At 38.4% G+C, this 20,332-nt stretch overlaps 1 protein-coding gene across 1 annotated transcript in view; it reads left to right on the forward strand.

Annotated features, from left to right (window-relative positions):
- LOC136872044 (N-acetylneuraminate 9-O-acetyltransferase) overlaps window positions 1-18,111 on the forward strand; it is a 191,061-nt gene extending 172,950 nt beyond the window's left edge. Inside the window, exon 16 of the mRNA XM_067145876.2 lies at window positions 16,568-18,111. The gene's annotated coding sequence lies outside the window, so the exon portion shown is untranslated. The remainder of the gene's footprint in view (window positions 1-16,567) is intronic.
- Window positions 18,112-20,332: the final 2,221 nt, after the last annotated feature.

Consider the following 20,332-nt stretch of genomic DNA (forward strand, 5'->3'; position numbering starts at 1 on the left):
TGTGCCGCAGGGTATAGTTCCGAGATCATAGTGTGTGGGTCACTTCCTTGCAAGCTGCGATCCACCTTAAACAAAATCCCGTTTGTGGCACTTTTTCCTGCTGTCACGCCCTTCAACCCAAGTCCAACAGCGATGGGATAAGGATGGTGGAGGCAAGTTTTTGGGTGAAACTGGAAGCCTCTAGTTCAGACCTGCACGTTGGCAGCAGACGTGTGATCGTCTTTCTGAGACCCCATGACTTCTCAGGAATTCGGTCCTGCATCTATGTTTGGGCAGGTCTATTTAGGATCACCGCTGCGCACCCTGAATGGGGAAGGCCCTAGAAAATGTGGGCTAAACATCGGTAGTCACACTCAGCCGGCTGGGAGGCTGCACCCAGCGGGTCACCCCTTATGCGGTCGAAAAACAAAGATTACCAAAACTTTGATTATAGGAACCTGGAATGTTCAAACTCTACTTGATTTGAAAGACAATAACAGACTGGAGAGAAGAACAGTGCTTGTCACCCATGAGATTGGACGAATGAACATTGATATTGCTGCCTTAAGCGAAACCAGACTGTCCAGCGAAAGTAAACTTACAGAGTTCATCTCGGGTTACACAATCGTCTGGAAGGGAAAAGATGAGGGAGAACACTGCATTCATGGTGTTGAATTTGCTGTGAAGACCACATTGGTGAATGATTATAAGCTAACTCCAACCGCTGTCTGCGAAAGAATTATGACTCTCCGAATCCCACTCTCTGGAGCCAAATCTATGACATTCATATCCGTATATGCTCCCACCTTGGATGGTGATGTATAAGCTAAAGACCAACCGTCTTACTAATAAAAATCCTTATACAGTTGTTTAACACTTGTATAGTTATATAGTGAATAAACCCTGTATAAGCGTTGTATATTTTTCTTACTAATAAACGTGGTATACGCATTGTATTACTATACAGTACGTATACACTCGTTCCAAGCTTTAGGAATCTCTTCCTGCAGTTCGCTGATGTATTTTGCACGTTCATTGCCTTTATGATCGGTTCTGTTGGTTATGTATGAGCAAAACTTTCCGGAAAGTCACGCAGTAGCATGGTATATCGAAAAGGCAGTGGTAACACAAACTGAGACAGCTGGACATTGGCTTATATTGATATCAACACTTCTTCAGCTTGCTTGTGTAATGAACACCACAAAAGAAATGGAAAGAAAAGATCAAGAGCTCCTAACTGGGATAGTACGGAAAACATAAGCCATTGTAATTGAATCGGTGTGTTGAAAAGGGTACACATTCCAAAATCCTTACTTTTCAGGTGAAAGGAAAAACTGTTTTGTAGCTAAAAGAAAGGTTTGATCAAAAAAGTTTCTATTAGGTATTTATACATCATATACTGTATCTGCGTATTCAACTACAAAGTATGGAAATCACATTACTTATGGTTTTCAAGTTATACCATTTTTTATGTCGAGGAGTATGTCCCTTTTTATACTCAAATTTGAGAAAGATCTTTGTAGAGGCAGATAATGTATAATCAACTAGTAATTTCAAAAGTCTATTAAGCAGTAACACATTATTACACAAAAATACGCCCAACCATAATTTCTTTTATAGTTATTCATTGTCATTCCGTCTCTTCGAAGTGTTTTACTTTACGAAGATGTCTAGCCTCCATAACCTCTAATGGTGTATGTCTTCTATGTTTAAAATATCGTGAAAATCATCAACGTTATCATCCATTCCTTCAATGTGTGTTCAATGTTGAATGGATAAGTCGAATGTTTTACCACAATTATATTACTGCAGACAGTAAATACCACGAAAATAAACTGCTCACTCATTTCTTTTTCCGCTTCTCGCTGCTGTACAACGCTTATAGTAGGGTCCTAGTCTGCATAAGCAATTCAATAACTATAACAGATGTATACACAGGAGGCTTATACACGGTTCATTAGTAACGAATTTCACATAAACGGTGTATAAACCTTGTGTAAAAGTTATAAACCGTTTATTAGTAAGACGGCAATTCTACAACCTGCTGAGCACTACTATCACCAAAGTACCACCAAGAGACAAACTCTTACTACTTGGCGATTTCAACGCCAGAGTTAGTGAAGATTACCAATTACAGTAGAACCTTGATAATTCGAAATCGGTTAATTCAAAATCCCGCCTATTCGAAGAAGCTCTCGTTCCCGGAAACATGAGATACAGTTTTGCATGTTATTTAAATGGTTTAATTCGAAATACGGATAATTCGTAATTCGAAGTACAATGTCGGCCCCATTACTGAAATCCAGACTTAATTCGAAACTGCCTTTACATTTTAAAACAATAGTATGTCATAGAGTAATTTCAACTCGAAATTCATCCGCGTCGTAATAGAACGCGTGTCCCGGAACGTGGAGGGGTAGCTTTCCACACTTACACTCACTTCGGTGGGTCTACAGCATGCTTCATGGTTGCTAAGTTAAATGAAATCAGAATTCTTTTGTATTCAACCTTTTAAGGAACGCCGAAATATCACGCAACAGCCAGTGTGTGGAAAAACAGAACACTGGCGATGCCGACAGTTGACGAAAAAACATGACTCGTATTAATAAAATTCGTAGGCACCGAACAATATTGTCATTGCCGATGAAACTGCATTGCTTTATTTTAATTGCGAGCCCAAACGGTCTTATGGTTTTAAAGGAGAAAGTGCCAGCCAGGGAATCGTACAAGGGTGGGGGATGTGGGGGTCATAGTAGTGCGTTGCAATGCACATGGAAGCGAGAATCTTTATCCCCTCATCATAGTAAAGTTCGATAAGCCACAATGATTTGAGGGCGTTGGGTACTTTCCATGGCAGTACAAAGCATCTAAAAATGCATAAAGCACAGAAATCCAAAAAATAATGCATTTGCACAGGGGAACCAGCATAATTTATCCTTGTCTTTGATTTTTTTCTTTCGTTGCGTGAGGTTATGTTTGTCAGTGATTTATCCAAGTGCATTATTTGAACATTGAAAATGCACCTTTTTGGATACATTTCGGAAATAGATTTTTTCCATGGCATTTGAAAGGTTTAAACTGTGAATCGAGGTGATTGCATGTATTAATGGGTCTTAGGATACTTTGTGACGCGGCAGGTGTTCACATTTCTCAAATACGAGAGGAGTGCCATGGCGGGAAATCGTACAAGGATAGAGTCATAGGAAAGTTCGATTTTAAGGGCATCGGGTACTTTCTGTGTAAATACAAGGGGCCGATTGCAGAAACGGCATTTAGACGATGTCTACGGTTAAACAATGCCTAAGTATGGCTGCCGCATTGCAGAAACGTTATTTATCACTTAGACGCTGTCTAAAACCGATGTTCAACCGGTCATGCTTAAACACTGTTGAGACCACTGTTTAACCTCAAATGATAGGAGTGAATCACAATCAGAGGTTATGTACCGTGAAATATGTAATTTGTATCATCATGTTGAGACGATTCCAGGAAGAGAGGTTAGTCCGATGGCCTCTCTGTGGGTCGCCCGCTGCTAAATAGCAGCAATTCGTTTGACATGCACAGGGAGATAATCATAAAATAAGGTTTTGCTTTACGAGAGACTTGTTTCTTGAGACTGACAAAGTGACAGTCCGGTAACTGTCAACTTGAATACAATTCTTGGCAATCGATATATTTTATTATATACATGGGGTAATTTCCATGGAACTGAGGTCACTTGAACTACGTACATATCACAATTACGTGTCCCGATCGTCTGAGGGCTGTCACATACATCAACCGGGAGAGATTCACTTATATTTACTGCCAAGTACACACACATAATAGTGAAAACTAAAAAGTAGGTTGTATGGGATTTTTATATATATAATCGCATAGGTTTTTGGCAGCTATCAGATAGGAAAAGGCAAGTGGTGGTGATTATCGTTTAAGGAGGAATGGGGAAGAAGAGTCGTGGCCATAATAACAGCCCTAGTATTTGCCTGGTGTAAAAATAGGGGAACTATGGAAAACAATCTTCAAGGCTGCCGATGATGCGTTTCGAACCTACGATCTCCAGAATGCAAGCTACATCTATATGGCCCGTACAACACACTCGGTTACACATTACTATTGCTTCATCTTCTCTTTGTCGAAGCTACTGTACTTATGAGTAAATTACACTCACTGTAACAACGCTATAATGAAAGCTACACTTCCCCGTACGGTGGCGTCCCGCTTTAGTGTCGATAATATTATGATATTTAATTTGCACCGAAAGCGATACTCTTATCTGTGGGCAAGTCATGCTCAGCCATATTTGAGTAATGTGTAGGAAGACAAACAGCTGATTGGCGTTCGGCGCGCGCACCAACGAATTTCATTGGTTGCGACAAGCAAAGAGTTGTATGAAAGATACTTCTGTCTCCATTTTCAAATCAAAATTGAAACTTTAAGGGACGTCTAGTTAAACATCGACTGAACATTGTTTATGCAATGGAAGATCGTGAATGATTTAGACGTTGTTTAGGTAGACAATGTCTAAGGCTTAAAACTAGTCATTGTTTCTGCAATCGGCCCAAGGCATCTAAAATGCATACAGTATAGTAATCCAATGAATAAAGCACTTTCACATGGGAGCCAGCATAGATTTCTCGTCGTCTTTGAATCGTGCTTTTTTCTTTCTTTCTTTCTTTCTTTCTTTCTTTCTTTCTTTCTTTCGTTGCGTGAGGTTATGTTTGCCAGTGAGATATCCAAGTGCATTATTTGAATACTGTAAATGCACCTTATTGGATACATTTTGGAAATAGTTCTTTTTTCATGGCATTCGAAAGGTATAAACTGTGAACCAAGGTTAACTGCATGCAGTAACGGGCCTTAGAATATTGTGTAACGTGGTAAGGGTTGGTACTTCTGAATTGCGAATTAGCGGTTAATTCGAAATCGCGTAATTCGAAGTCCGATTTTTGAGTCCCGACGACTTCAAATTAACGAGGTTTTACTGTATGGGACATTGTGATGGGAAAATATGGACTTGGCAACTGTAATACGAATGGTCTACTGCTCCTGAGTTTATCTGCTGAACATGAACTCTTTATTACTAATACTCAGTTCTGCCTGCCTAATCACTACAAGACCCCTTGGATGCATCCTCGCTCAAAGAACTGGCACATCCTTGATTATATCATTACCAGGCAATGTGATAAAAAAGATGTCCTTGTTACAAGGACTGCAAGAAACGTTGATGACTGCTGGACAGATCATAAGCTTTTTTTTTTTTTTTTTTTTTGCCAGTTGAGAATCTCAATCTGTCGCAAACCTAAAAGATCCATCCACAACCTGCCCAGAAAGAAATTTGATACTTCTAAACTTCAAAATGAATCCATTACTACAGATTACAGAAATGAAATCTCAAACAAACTGGCTAGTCTTCCAGTCACCAGTGATAGTACAAATCAGGAGTCCCACGCTTCAGAAGGTCATCACTGAGTCAGCTGAGGAAACAATTGCTTTTGTGACCAAAAGAAGACAAAACTGGATTGATGAAAATAATGAAGAAATTAAATATCTGATCAATGCCAAACGGGAAGCCCATCTATCCTATCTTCAAGATCCGTCTTCCAATGTGAAGAAATCACATTTCTTGGAACTTAAAGGAGAATGTCAGGCATAAATTAGGGAAATCAAGAATAACAGGTGGCAACAAAAATCTGAAGAACTTCAAAGACCATCTGATGCCCGTGACCTGCAAGGCTTCTATGCTGGCATAAAGGAGATATATGGTCCAATTCGATCTGCATCGGGGTCATTGAAGAGTGCTGACAACTCCATTATTTTAACTTATAATGGAGAAATTTTAGAGCATTGGAAGAAACATTTCTCTGCACTCCTAAATCGTGTCTCCAGTGTCGCTGAGGACTTTCTTCGTAATGTCCCTGAGCAACCTCAGAACCATGGGTGGCAGTTCCACCCACATACAGAGACTTCACCAAAGCACTCAATCAGCTAAAACCAAGAAAGGCTCCTGGTTCTGATAACATCCCTCTGGAACTGATACAAAATGGAGGTATACCCTTGAAGACTAGACTTTTCACACTCATCCTCTTGATTTGGGGAACTCGAGAAGTACCTACGACTTGAAGAATGCTACCATCATCACTATCTTCAAGAAAGGTGATCGTAGCCTATGTGCAGCCTCTGTATTTAGTTTTCTATGATCTGGAGGATCCCGAGGACATGCAGCTCTCTCTGTATGAATGATGTACTGATGATGGCTTCCTCCCGGGTAAAATATTCCAGAGGTAAACTAGTCCCCCATTCGGATCTCCGGGTGGGGACTACACGAGAGGGGGCGATCATCAGGAAGAAGGATACTGACATTCTGCGAGTCGGAGCGTGGAATGTTAGAAGTTTGAATCGTTGTGGTAGGTTAGAGAATCTGAAAAGGGAGATGGATAGGCTAAAGTTAGATGTAGTTGGTGTAAGTGAAGTACGTTGGCAGGAAGAACAGGATTTTTGGTCAGGCGACTACCGAATTATCAACACGAAATCAAACAGGGGAAATGCAGGAGTTGGTTTAATAATGAATAAGAAAATAGGGCAGCGGATAAGCTACTACGACCAGCATAGCGAAAGAATTATTGTTGTTAATATAGACACCAAACCAATGCCCATCACAATAGTGCAGGTCTAGATGCCTACTAGTTCAGCGGATGATGAAGAAATCAAAAGAATATATGAGGAGATAGACGATTTAATTCAATATGTAAAAGGTGACGAGAATCTAATTGTGATGGGAGACTGGAATGCAGTGGTAGGCCAAGGAAGAGAAGGTAGTACGGTAGGAGAATTCGGATTGGGACAAAGGAACGAAAGAGGAAGTCGGCTGGTTGAATTCTGCACTGATCATAATTTAGTCCTAGCCAATACTTGGTTCAAACACCACAAACGACGGCTGTATACGTGGACGAGACCTGGAGACACTGGAAGGTATCAAATAGACTTCATTATGATTAGGCAGAGATTCAGAAACCAGGTGTTGGATTGCAAAACTTTCCCAGGAGCAGACGTGGACTCTGACCACAACTTGTTGGTCATGAAATGCCATCTGAAGTTGAAGAAATTGAAGAAAGGAAAGAATGCAAAAAGATGGGATCTAGACGAGTTGAAAGAAAAGTGTGAGAGATTGTTTCGAGGAACATGTTGCACAAGGACTAAATGAAAAGGCTGAAGGAAACACAATAGAGGAAGAGTGGAGAGTCATGAAAAATGAAGTCAGTAGGGCGGCTGAAGAAATGTTAGGAAGGAAGAAAAGATCAACTAAGAATCAGTAGATAACTCAGGAGATACTAGACCTGATTGATGAACGACGAAAATACAAGAATGCTAGAAATGAAGAGGGCAGAAAAGAATACAGGCGATTAAAGAATAAAGTGGATAGAAAGTGCAAGGTAGCTAAGGAAGAATGGCTGAAGGAGAAGTGCAAGGATGTCGAAGACTGTATGGTCTTGGGAAAGGTAGATACTGCATACAGGAAAATCAAGGAAACCTTTGGAGAAAGGAAATCTAGGTGCATGAATATTAAGAGCTCAGATGGAAAGCCACTTCTAGGGAAAGAAGACAAAGCAGAAAGATGGCAGGAGCATATCCAACAGTTGTATCAAGGTAACGATGTAGATAATTTGGTTCTGGAACATGAAGAGGCTGTTGATGCTGATGAAATGGGAGACCCAATTTTGAGGTCAGAGTTTGACAGAGCTGTGAGTGACCTAAATAGGAACAAGGCACCTGGAATTGATGATATTCCCTCTGAACTACTGACTGCCTTAGGAGAAACCAGCATGGTAAGGTTATTTCATTTAGTGTGCAGGATGTATGAGACAGGAGAAGTCCCATCCGATTTTCGGCAGAATGTTGTTATACCTATTCCCAAGAAAGCCGGTGCTGACAGGTGTGAAAACTACCGCACCATTAGTTTAGTATCTCATGCCTGCAAAATTTTAACACGTATTATTTACAGAAGAATGGAAAAACAAGTTGAAGCTGAGTTGGGAGAAGATCAATTTGGCTTCAGAAGAAATGTAGGAACACGTGAAGCAATCCTGACTTTACGTCTGATCTTAGAGGATCGAATCAAGAAGGACAAGCCCACGTACATGGCATTCGTAGATCTAGAAAAGGCATTCGATAATGTTGATTGGAACAAGCTATTTATGATTCTGAGGATGATAGGGATCAGATATCGAGAACGAAGAATTATCTACAACCTGTATAAATATCAGTCTGCAGTGATAAGAATCGAGGGCTTTGAAAAAGAAGCAGCAACCCAGAAAGGAGTGAGGCAAGGCTGCAGTTTGTCCCCTCTCCTTTTCAATGTTTACATAGAACAGGCAGTAAAGGAAATCAAAGAGAAATTTGGAAAGGGAATCACAGTCCAAGGAGAGGAAATCAAAACCTTGAGATTTGCCGATGATATTGTTATTCTATCTGAGACTGCAGAAGATCTCGAGAAGTTGCTGAATGGTATGGATGAAGTCTTGGGTAAGGAGTACAAGATGAAAATAAATAAGTCCAAAACAAAAGTAATGGAGTGCAGTCGATCGAAGGCAGGTGATGTAGGAAATATTAGATTAGGAAACGAAGTCTTAAAGGAAGTAGATGAATATTGTTACTTGGGTAGTAAAATAACTAACGATGGCAGAAGTAAGGAGGACATAAAATGCAGACTAGCACAAGCAAGGAAGAGCTTTCTTAAGAAAAGAAATTTGCTCACTTTAAACATTGATATCGGAATTAGAAAGATGTTTTTGAAGACTTTTGTGTGGAGCGTGGCATTGTATGGAAGTGAAACATGGACGATAACTAGCTCAGAAAGAAAGAGAATAGAAGCTTTTGAAATGTGGTGTTACAGAAGAATGCTGAAGGTGAGATGGATAGATCGAATCACGAATGAAGAGATACTGAATCAAATTGGTGAGAGGAGATCGATTTGGCTAAATTTGACGAGAAGAAGAGATAGAATGATAGGACACATCTTAAGACACCCAGGACTTGTTCAGTTGGTTTTTGAAGGAAGTGTAGGTGGTAAGAACGGTAGGGGTAGACCAAGGTATGAATATGACAAACAGATTAGAGCAGATGTAGGATGCAATAGTTACGTAGAAATGAAAAGGTTAGCACAGGATAGGGTGGCATGGAGGGCTGCATCAAACCAGTCTATGGACTGATGACTCAAACACACATGATCTGGAAAAAGCCTTTGATTCAATACCAAGATCTGCTATGTGGAAAGACATTTTGGATGTCCTGGACGTTATGTGGAATTGGTTCGAGCTCTTCACAATAGTATGTTTGGACAGGTTCTTCATGGTAACTCAGTATCAGATTCGTTCCCAATCACTCATGGATTGAAACAAGGCTGTGTGCTTGCTCCTACACTCTTTGCACTGTACATGTTTGCCATGCTGCATAAATCATCTGCAAACAACTTAGCCATGGAGATTAAATTTTGTTTTGATAGAGGCCTTTTCAATCTGGCAATACATCGCTCACAAAGATGTACTCTGGTTACCTGTGTGACAGAACTGCAGTATGCCGATGACACCGCATCTCCTGCTCTAACACCTGCAGAACTACAACAGTTAGTCAGCTGCTTTAAAACTGCATGTGATCGCTTTGGTCATGCCATTAATGCAAAAAAAAAAAAAAAAAAAAAAAAAAAAAATGAAGGTACATGCTCACCTGCCCGAGAATTAACTTTTCCTGAGTTCACTATCTCCATCTTAGACACAACACTGGAACAGGTTGATCACTTTTCATATCTTGGAAGCATCTTGTCTAAACAGTATATCTGCGAACAAGATGTTGGTAAAAGAATTGGGGCTGCTCATGCAGCATTTGGACGGTTAATGTACAGAGTCTTCATAAATAACGACTTAAAACTGCATACCGAACTCATGGTGTACAAAGCTGTTGCCATTTCCACACTGCTGTATGGCTGTGAAACTTGGACACTCTATCGCCATGATATCAAAAAACTTGAGCGCTTCCACCAACAGAAAATGAGGTACATCTTGAATATTAAGTGGGAGGACTATGTGACCAACACGGCAGTTCTCGACAAAGCACAGCTAAATAGCATTGAGGCAACAATCATCACTCATCAACTCTTAAGCGTTTTAAGGACCAGCTGAAACACATCATGAAGAAAATTGGTACAAATATACAGACATGGGAAGAATGTGTTGTGGACCATTCACTGTGGAGGAACACTAAATCCAGCGCTGTCAACTTGTTTGAAAGAGAAAGCCGCAGTCATCAAGAGGCCAAGCGACAAGCAAGAAAACTCCGTCAATTACAACCCCACCCTCCTGCATCCATTCAGTGTGATTTGTGTGGGCATATGTTTTATGCCGGTATTGGTCTGTTTAGTCATCGCAAACACATCCATAAACTGAGTTGAACTGGTCAATGTATGCAGGAAGAAGTTATATATACTCGGATCGAGTTACAGCCACTGATTCCTAGAACTAGTACTGGGAGATAAAACCAAACCCCTTGGCGCGACAGAAAGAGTGTGGATGATGAGCATACTCCAGATGCTAAGAATTTAGAGCCTAATTTATTTTTCAGATTTTACAGATAGTTCATCCCAAATTTTAATGTTAATTGTGTGTTTGTACATTATTTTTTTTATGTCAATTGTGTGTTTGTACATTTGTTTAGTTGTTAGATGTATTACATTAAGGCTGAAGATGGCCAGCCAAGGCTGAAACTAGTCCCTAGTTTGGTAATGTAATTCAGTAATATTACATAATATAGTATTGAAAAAAGTGGACCATTATGACATGAATTTAATAATAATTATTGTGAGCACAATCACATGTTTAGGTAAACTCTGCCATTACCTTTTAGCGCTGGATCTCCTCCAAGCCGGCCACGCCCTGCCTCCTGGCTCTCTCTCATCTCCGTCAAGTATCACTCTCAATAACCCTAGCCAGTCATACAAGACAGCCCAAAAGTGCTCTCCTTAAATAGCTCTGGTCGGGGAAGTTCCAGATAAAATCAAATCCCAGAGCGCTGATAGGCTAAATTTCCAAACATTTCCCCGCGGGGTTTGATTGGCCAGAGAACATTAGTTACAAGCATGTAATAGACCGATTACATTAGAGGAGATACAGAAAACATAACAACGGATAGAGGAGAGCCAAGTTGAGGAACCACAACTGATCCACCAATTACATGGCTTGAGGTTGAAAATGCGCTCAAGAACATGAAGAAAAGAAAGGCAGTGGGCATAGATGAACTAAGTGCAGATATGCTGAAAGCAGCGGAAATTCCAGGAATCCAGTGGCTCTACAGACTGCTCGACAAGATATGGGAGGAAAATACTATTCCTGAGGACTGGAAGTTGGGCATCATTGTATCTCTGTTCAAGAAAAGAAGCCAAAGAAAATGTACTAATTACCGTGGTATCACTCTACTGTCCCATGTCCTGAAAATATTGGAAAAAGTAATAGAGACCAGAATCACAGATATTGTTGAACCAATTTTGGAAGAAGAGCAGTATGGTTTCAGACCAGGAAGGTCAATTACTGACCTTATATTTGCAATTAGGATGCTAATGGAAAAATACTGGGAGAAGAACAAGCCTTTATTTCTAATATTTTTGGACATTGAGAAAGCAAGGGAAAGAATTTGGCAATGCATGAAAGAACTTCAAGTGCGAGACAGCCTCATAGACAAAGTGAAAATGTTGTATAGTGGGAATAGAAGCTGTATTCAAGTAGGATGTGGTTTGTCGGACTGGTTTGAAACAAAGAGAGGAGTGCAACAGGGCAGCTCATTGTCACCACTTCTGTTTATTATTGTAATGGATGTAGTAATGAAATCTTTTAAAAGGAAAGAACATGGAGATATCAAAGCCTTCACATTTGCAGATGATGTTGCGATCTGGAGTGACTCAGAAGAGGAATTGGGAGAGAGAATGCAAAGCTGGAATGAGGAGTGTAAGAAATATGGTTTAAACATCAGCAAGACCAAGACGGTGATGATAAAAATGTATGGGGAAGGAGCAGAACCAATAGTCATGTTAAATGAAGTCCAATTGGACAGCATTCCAGTTTTCAAATACTTGGGTAGCGTTATATCAAGACCATCTACAATAATATCAGACCTTAATACAGAAACAACATGGCCGACGCATCGGTTCAATGTAAACATGCCTGTGATATGTAAACATAAAATTTTGATTATCGTATTGAATTGCTAAGCTGTCAGTAATAACGAACAGAATACTTTACTTTGGGTAATAGACCAATGCTATCTAGAAGTACCCTATATTTTGATAAGCAATATGCGGAAAATTCAAAATATAAATATTTTCTATGAACTAGTATGGTAAAGGAAACAGGTGATATAGGATTACATTCTAAAATAACAATCCTGGGAGAATATATGATGCGTTTCAATTCAGTCAGTTAATTAATCAATCACTGATGATCTGAATTTAGGGCTGTCGTCCAAGTGGCAGATTACGTATCAATCGTCTACCTAGTCTTTCCTTGTGATTTCAAAGAAGTTGGAAATTTATCTAATTGGTGTAGACATAGTAGGGGAACCCTTGGTAAATTATTGCAGACCATAATAATTCTTCTTCCTATAAATCAATACTTGTTTTAGAAATACATTTATTTGAATTACCTTTCCATTGCCATACGTTTTTAAATATAATATCCTACCTCATTCAAGAAATTTGTTAGAAACATAACCTTGTCGCGAATTTCAGTTCTCTCATAACAATGATCCTAATAATGATTCATCAAACTGCTACATCTGTTTCATTTCAGATAATCAATAGGCGAATCAGTTAGAAGCTCTCTGGTAGCATATGCATTTTCGTATAAAGCACTTTAACACCCAAATCATTGGCAACGTAAATAAATACTGTAAGTGATCTGTTGATACCTTGTCCTCTAATTTAACAAAGAGAATATAATCTTCACTCACAGATAAATAAATAGCTTTATCACTTTTCATAACCTCACTTTTAAAATCCTCAAAAGGTATAGTAATTCAGAAATGTACAAGAATTGGCACCAACACAGAATTTTGGCCTTATCCGAAAAGAAAATTTAAAAAAAAAACAGCTCATCAAGTACACGGAACACATCCTCTCTATTGACAAATTTATCCTCGAGTGTTTTAATGCACCCTAATAAATTACTTGTAACTTTGAAATCGTCACGATGCATTAAGTACACTTGATCTGAATGTAAGTGCATCTGCTGTAATATGAATTGTACCCAGGCATACAACACCATCGACACGTCCTAATATATTCACAATTAAGTATTTATTTATTTTCCACCTAGTCGATACAGTGATTGCTTAAGGCAATTTTTAATGGTCAAAAGTGGTACATGTTTCGTATATTATCAACATCTTCAGCCACATAACACTGTTTAGATGAAAAATATATAAGATTGACAAGATTTGTTTGTTTTAATCTTGTCAATCTTATGTTAATTTTAAGGACACTTCTCTAAAGCATTACTTTGTCAATTTTATATATTTTTCATCTAAACAGTGTTATGTGGCTGAAGATGTTGATAATATACGAAACATGTACCACTTTTGACCATTAAAAATTGCCTTAAGCAATCATTGTATCGACTAGGTGGAAAATAAATAAATACTTAATTGTGAATCTATTGAAGTGTGATACGGACCATGAAGCTGATTTTATGTAACGTCCTAATATATCAAAATAGTTTTAAAACCAAAATTTCATTAAAAAAATCACTACACTAACGTTTCCTAATCAAACCAAACCAATAGAAAGAACTAAACAGATGCTTCGCACATGCTCATGTTTACATTTGAGCAAACCGATCGGGGCGCCATTTTAGCTAATATCGATAGCTGCATTAAGGTCTGATATATTGTAGTTGGTCTTGGTTATATCAAATGACAACCTAGCAAAACATGAGGTGAACAATCGAATCAATAAGGCAACACAATTTTACCACCAGGTAAGACACCTGCTGTGGGATGAGCAAATACCCATGAAAACAAAAATGACATTGTACAAGTCCTATTATACACCAATTCTTACATACAGTCTCGAAACCACAACACTGACCAATAGAGATAATTCCAAACTTCAGGCAGCTGAAATGAAATTCCTATGCACATGATCCAGAAAACCAGGAAAGACAAGATTAGGAATGAGAAAATTAGAGAAGAAGTAGGAATAGATGATTCTCTCCTCAATAAGATTCAGATATCAAGACTGAAGTGGTTTGGTCACATGAAGAGGATGCCAGTAAACAGAACTGCAAGGAAGGAATTTGACAGAAAAGTAGAAGGAAGACGACCCGTGAGAAGGCCACGAAGGAAATGGATAGATTTAGTTAAGAACCATGTACTGCTGAGAGGTCATTATTGGGACGAGTTGGTGGAGGAAGAATGGTACAAGGACAGGATGAGATGGAGGAGGCTCATATACCACACCCGGGAAACTGGAGATGGTTTAGGATGATGATGATGATATCAGAGGAGGAACCAGGAGAAGTGTTGACAACTTTGGCACATCAAGAAAACAATAACCAGAAAAAGGTTTACCAACTACAACACATGAAGTATCTTCTGAAATTAATTAGCCCAGTAGGGATTGCTAGAAAATAAATGGCAGAGCCATCTAGTCATTAGAGAAGAAAGTTTTAGAAAGTCTTAAAAGTTCTTGGTCACTGTGATAGGTGGCCATAGAGAAGGTGCACATTTTAAATAGCCAGAGAAGGTGTACCTCTGGTACTACTACTTTATTATTATTATTATTATTATTATTATTATTATTATTATTATTATTATTATTATTATTATTATTATTATTATTATTATTATTATTATTATTATTATTATTATTATTATTATTACCCTCTGTGGGTCAGTGGTAAAGTGTCAGCCTCCAAATTCCAAGGTCGCAGTTTCAAACCTGGCAGAGAAAGTCAGATTATTTTGAGGGAGGAAATAAGTCCATTTGACACTCCATTTCATATGATGTTAGCATGTAAAAGATCTCAGGTGACCCATCTGGTATTTACTCAACAAAATTAATTAAAAACTCAACTGTGGATCACCCTAGAGAGATCCAGTTTACTCTGCCATCTCATAGAGTACAACAGAATGTTGAAATTGACACACAGACAGCCTAAATTAAAATTCATGCTCATTGTAACTGACACCATACAGTTTTTATTCTTCTTCCTTTCTTTGTTATTAAAGTGTGTGTTTGAACTTATTAGCTTGGTCTGACAGCTTATTATTATTATTATTATTATTATTATTATTATTATTATTATTATTATTATTATTATTATTCTCTATTCTCCCGTCCGCCTCCGTAGCGTAACAGTTAGTGTTAATAGCTGTCGGCCTGTGTTCGATTCCTGGTACTGCCAGAAATTTAAGAATGGCAGGAGGGCTGGTATGTGGTTGAAATGGTACATGCAGCTCACCTCCATTGGGGGTGTGCCTGATAAGAGCTGCGTCACCTCGGAATGAGGACACGAGTTTACTTTTACTTTACTATTCTCCCAAAATCTCTTCATGAATTCGCTCCGGTGTTTTTCCATTCTTCTCTCCACTGTGTTCCGGTGGTCTTTTTAGTTTTTTTCCACAAATTTGTGATTTGCAACCAGAATTCTGAAGAGTTTACAGTTTTTTATGGTAACGTCTATAGCGTTTATTTATTGTAAATCCTGCTTAATTTCTTCCAATCAGTTGATCTTGACCTTATTTGAATTGATTATTTGTAATAGTTTTTTAGTAAATCTATTATTGTCTTTTCTACAGACGTGACCATAGAATTTCAAGCGTACCAAGCGAGTTGACCCTCAGGTTAGGGGCGTGCAGCTGTGAGCTTCCATTTGGGACATAGTGGGCTCAGACCTCACTGTCAGCAGCCCTGAAAGCAACTGCAGCTATCTAGCTCAGTGATCTAGTTTTTTGAGGCATGTAATGCTTCCGGCAAAACAACTGTCCTGTAATGACGAAGTTACGCATTACGCTATATCACTCTTTTATTGTAGTGATTGATGGGATAGGGAAGGCCTAGGAATGCGAAGGAAGCGGCCGTGGCCTTAATTAAGGTACAGCCCCAGCATCTGCCTGGTGTGAAAATGGGAAACTACAGAAAACCATCTTCAGGGCTGCCGACAGTGGGGTTCGAACCCACTATCTCCCGATTACTGAATACTGGCCGCACTTAAGCAACTGCAGCTATCAAGCTCGGTGATCTAGTTTTTTGAGTCATATAATGCTTCCGGCAAAACAACTGTCCTGTAATGACGAAGTTACGCATTACGCTATATCACTCTTTTAGTGATTCCATGTTACTCTGTATGCTTTCTGGAGTTTGGTGGGTCTTTCTAAATGACTTTACTGTCCAGTCCAGATGTTAGTGTGACTTCTCCAAGATATTTGAAGGAAGACGCATATAAAATTATCCTATATTTCATCTGTAGTGGGGATCCCCTGTTATTTAGATGTACAGTATTTTTTATTATTACTATAACTACTTTAACAACCACTTCTTAAACAATTCCAGATATGTAGATGTTCTCATCGCAGCTGTATGGAGAAAACTGGCACCGTCGTAAGGATGGGAGGACAGGCAGCTTGCACAGCCAATTCTCACACGGGACACGTTCAAGAAAATCGAGCTGTAGGATCATTGAACTAGGGTGTGCACATGATGGAAGCACTTGCAGTTTCAAGGGAAATTAAAATAATCACCCAGACAATATATTTAAGAATATATTATATTAGTAATTACTATGGGACGGATGTTGTTGAAATGTCATTTGTTTTCCCTTTGCATTAGGACATTGCTGCGTAATATGGAATTCATTCTGCGATATAACAAATGATGATAATACGTTTTTATTTTGCATTTTGTATTTTGTTCCATTTGGAATGATCAGTCATTTCATATTTCAAGAAGGTTTTAGGTCAATATAAAGCATTTTGAAATATTTCTAGATCATTTTACAATGTTTTTTAAATATATGCATATATTCTTTATTGTGAGACTGATAAAAGTCCACAGGTGATAGCATGAAAATGTATATATTTTTCTTACATATGATTAAATTTGCTAAATATCTGTCAAGATGAAATAAACTGCCTGCAGTAGTTGTTGGTGACTGAGAAAGGGTAAGGAAAGGATTTGTGCCTCTGAGTCTTGTGTTTCCAAGATATGTGCAGGAACACAATACAGAACTCTGATAATTAAGGAAGTATTTCCTAATGGACCTCAAGGAATGCACCAGCCTTCATACCTTCCCCTACAGTCGGTCATTCATTTCCGCGTACTATCAAGGCCAAGAACAAATGGAAATGAGAAAGGATATAACTTTACACTTCAGTACAGAATTATCCTCCAAAGTAGTTCTGGGCAAGGAAAATTACAAGCATGAAAGTACCACAAAGTGTATTTTTAATTCAACCAGTGAATGAATTTAAAAAGACATGTTTACAACAGATGACCATGTTTTATTTTGTAAATTATGCCATGTGTGAGTGCGGAAAGGAAGATGGTTGTACAACAGCACACTAAACGAGAGAAACATCTGAAAGCTGTAACGAGTGTGAAGAAGAACAAGTGTTCCCATGTTCTTCGGGAGTGTTACATCCAGCAAATCATTATGTCCATATTTATATACCCTTCTAAGTAAATTATGAAATAAGTATTTCTGTAAACATGAGGTTTGCAGTGAATAGAACAGGGATATATTACCTGTAAAACCATTGTTACACAGTCACCAGAATTCAGTTTGGTGAAATATTTTATATAGTCAATTTTTTACTACTTTTATAGCATTTTTCCATAAATTTTATTGATTGCTTGTACGTAAACCTGTCTTCGAGAGTTGAAATTAGTATCTGTAAAGTAATTGGAAATTATAAATGGACTATTAATATATCTTATGAATAAAAGTTACACTTTCCAGGTTTTATACAACATTCAAATGGAATCAAAACAAACAATATGGAGTGCAGTTGTAGCTCGGAGTTGTACTTTGACGTCTGTGGATCTGTGTACTCTTGAGAAAGCTACATACAGCTGTCCAAAAAAAAAAAAAAAAATAATCCCCATCAGCAGCGTCATATGCCCTCAGGCCACTGCGGAATTGTTTGGAATTTAATCCAGGATTTTGACACGCAGTCTAGTGAATAGAAATTGTATAGCACCACCTCTCCTACCCTGCCGGGCAACATGCTGACAATAAAAATATTTAAACGAATGGGACTCAAACCAGCTAACCATACTGTCAGATCTTATAGACTTGACACATTAACAACCATGGCCACCAGGTGGACTGCTCTATCTTGTGCTTATCGATAAACGCCAAATGGGAAAAAAAGTTCATTCATTTCACTGAAATATATATATATATATATATATACATTTTTTTTTTTTTTTTTTTACTGAACAGTTCAAGCATGCTGGTCATTATTGCATTGTTCTTGTAACCCATAACTGGTACCAGTTAAATGTACCCATTTTCTCTATGTCTAAGGAAGGCAACAAAAATCAAGGTGTTCATAGTTCAAACTCATGCCGATAGATATAGCTGTGTACCTACGTCATCATGGCTAATATGTGACAATAACTTTGCTGATAGAAACACATTTTTCTTTTTAAAAGTTCAAAAGTCATGGTCGTGAGAGGTTCATTGTATTTTTTTGAAAGAAAACATAAAAACCTATGGAACCTACAGACTTAAATCGAACTCTGAGCTGTATCGACAGTTGGAATCAGCCAATACCAGCATGCAACGTAGGAGGCTTAAGTTCTATGGACACCTACAACGAATAGACAGCAACAGGCTTACCAAGAAGATCTTCTCTTTGGTTAAAAGCTACAAGACTGGAAGCTTGTGGCTTAATGAAGTACAGAAGGACTTGGATTCGGCTGGGATTTCAAACATTGATATAGAAGATCGTTCCAAATTTTGTGCTATGGTACAGTCTTGGACCCCACCACCTAGAGTTCCTAGAAGTTGGAAGCCCCTTTCACAGGAGAGAAAGGAGAAATTATCAGCAGGGCTCAAGAGATATTGGGAACGAAGAAGAGCATCGAGGATGAACTAGTCATCAGCGCTCCTTAGTGGGCTTAAATCAATAATAATAATAATAATAATAATAATAATAATAACCTATGACTAATACCAGTTTCTCCTGTTGAAACATGCTCATTTTCTCAATATCACTGTGAATGACAATAGAAATTTTATATAAAGAGAGATTTTTAATGATTTTTTTAGGTCATCAACATCCGCCCCTAGTAATTGCACTTGTCTTGCGTTCATTAAGGGCTTCTTCAATGATCGAAAATTCCATTGATCAGTATCATCATACATTTGTGATTATGATACATCTGTACATCAGATGTCAAGAGACGTACCTCCATTTTGAGCAATTTTGAGGTTCGGGTATTGTAAGAAGACTGTATCTCCCATATTGCTTAGTGGTATAATATAATTATACAAATAGTATGTTAAAAATTAATAAAGTAAGTAAAGTAACACTGGTCAACAAGAAAAACCTCGTTTTAATTACCAGTAATTGCCACAGATAAAACTATTCTTTTCTAGACAATTTTTCATGTAGATTACGGATATACATTCTATTTCTTCATATTACGTACAGATTTTAAATTACATCTAATACATTAAATTGATGGAAATGCACTTGCATTTTAAATGTAATCAGTGCAACAATACACTTAAAAGTAAGACTCTACGTGCATATTATTCGTCGTCGGCTGACACTCGTTTCTGAGAATAGGTTTTTCTCCTGCAATTCTTCTTAAAGTCTGTAGGCTCTGTGGAGATGTCACTGATGATTGATCAAGCCAATTTTCGCATGAAACATGCGGCCACACGGGTCGCATCTCAAGGTGGGTGGAGGACGCGGTTGGATCTGATGTAGTTTCCGATGGGTTTCACTTTCTTGTCTGTGACATGCCTGTTCAAACAGTGAGACACCATCTGCAGTAGCTTTGCGCCAAAGTACCCTGTTTTGTGCAGTTGTTGCCCAGGTGTTAGCATTTATGTTGGTGCTATTCATAATCATAGAAGACTTAAGCTGGTCTTTTTAACATTTCAAAGGTGCACCTTGAGACCTTTCGCCACGACTAATCTCACCGTAGAGAAGTTGTTTAGGCAGTCTGCTATCATTCATACGCTGGATGTCATCAACCCATCTAAGCCGATGAGTGATGATGAAGGCTTCTATGCTGTTCATATGCACCTTGTCAAGAACTGCCACATTGCTTATGTAGTCATCCCATTTGATGTTCGTGATG

Source organism: Anabrus simplex, chromosome 1 (assembly GCF_040414725.1).
Source record: "Anabrus simplex isolate iqAnaSimp1 chromosome 1, ASM4041472v1, whole genome shotgun sequence".
NCBI classification, from domain to species: domain Eukaryota; kingdom Metazoa; phylum Arthropoda; class Insecta; order Orthoptera; family Tettigoniidae; genus Anabrus; species Anabrus simplex.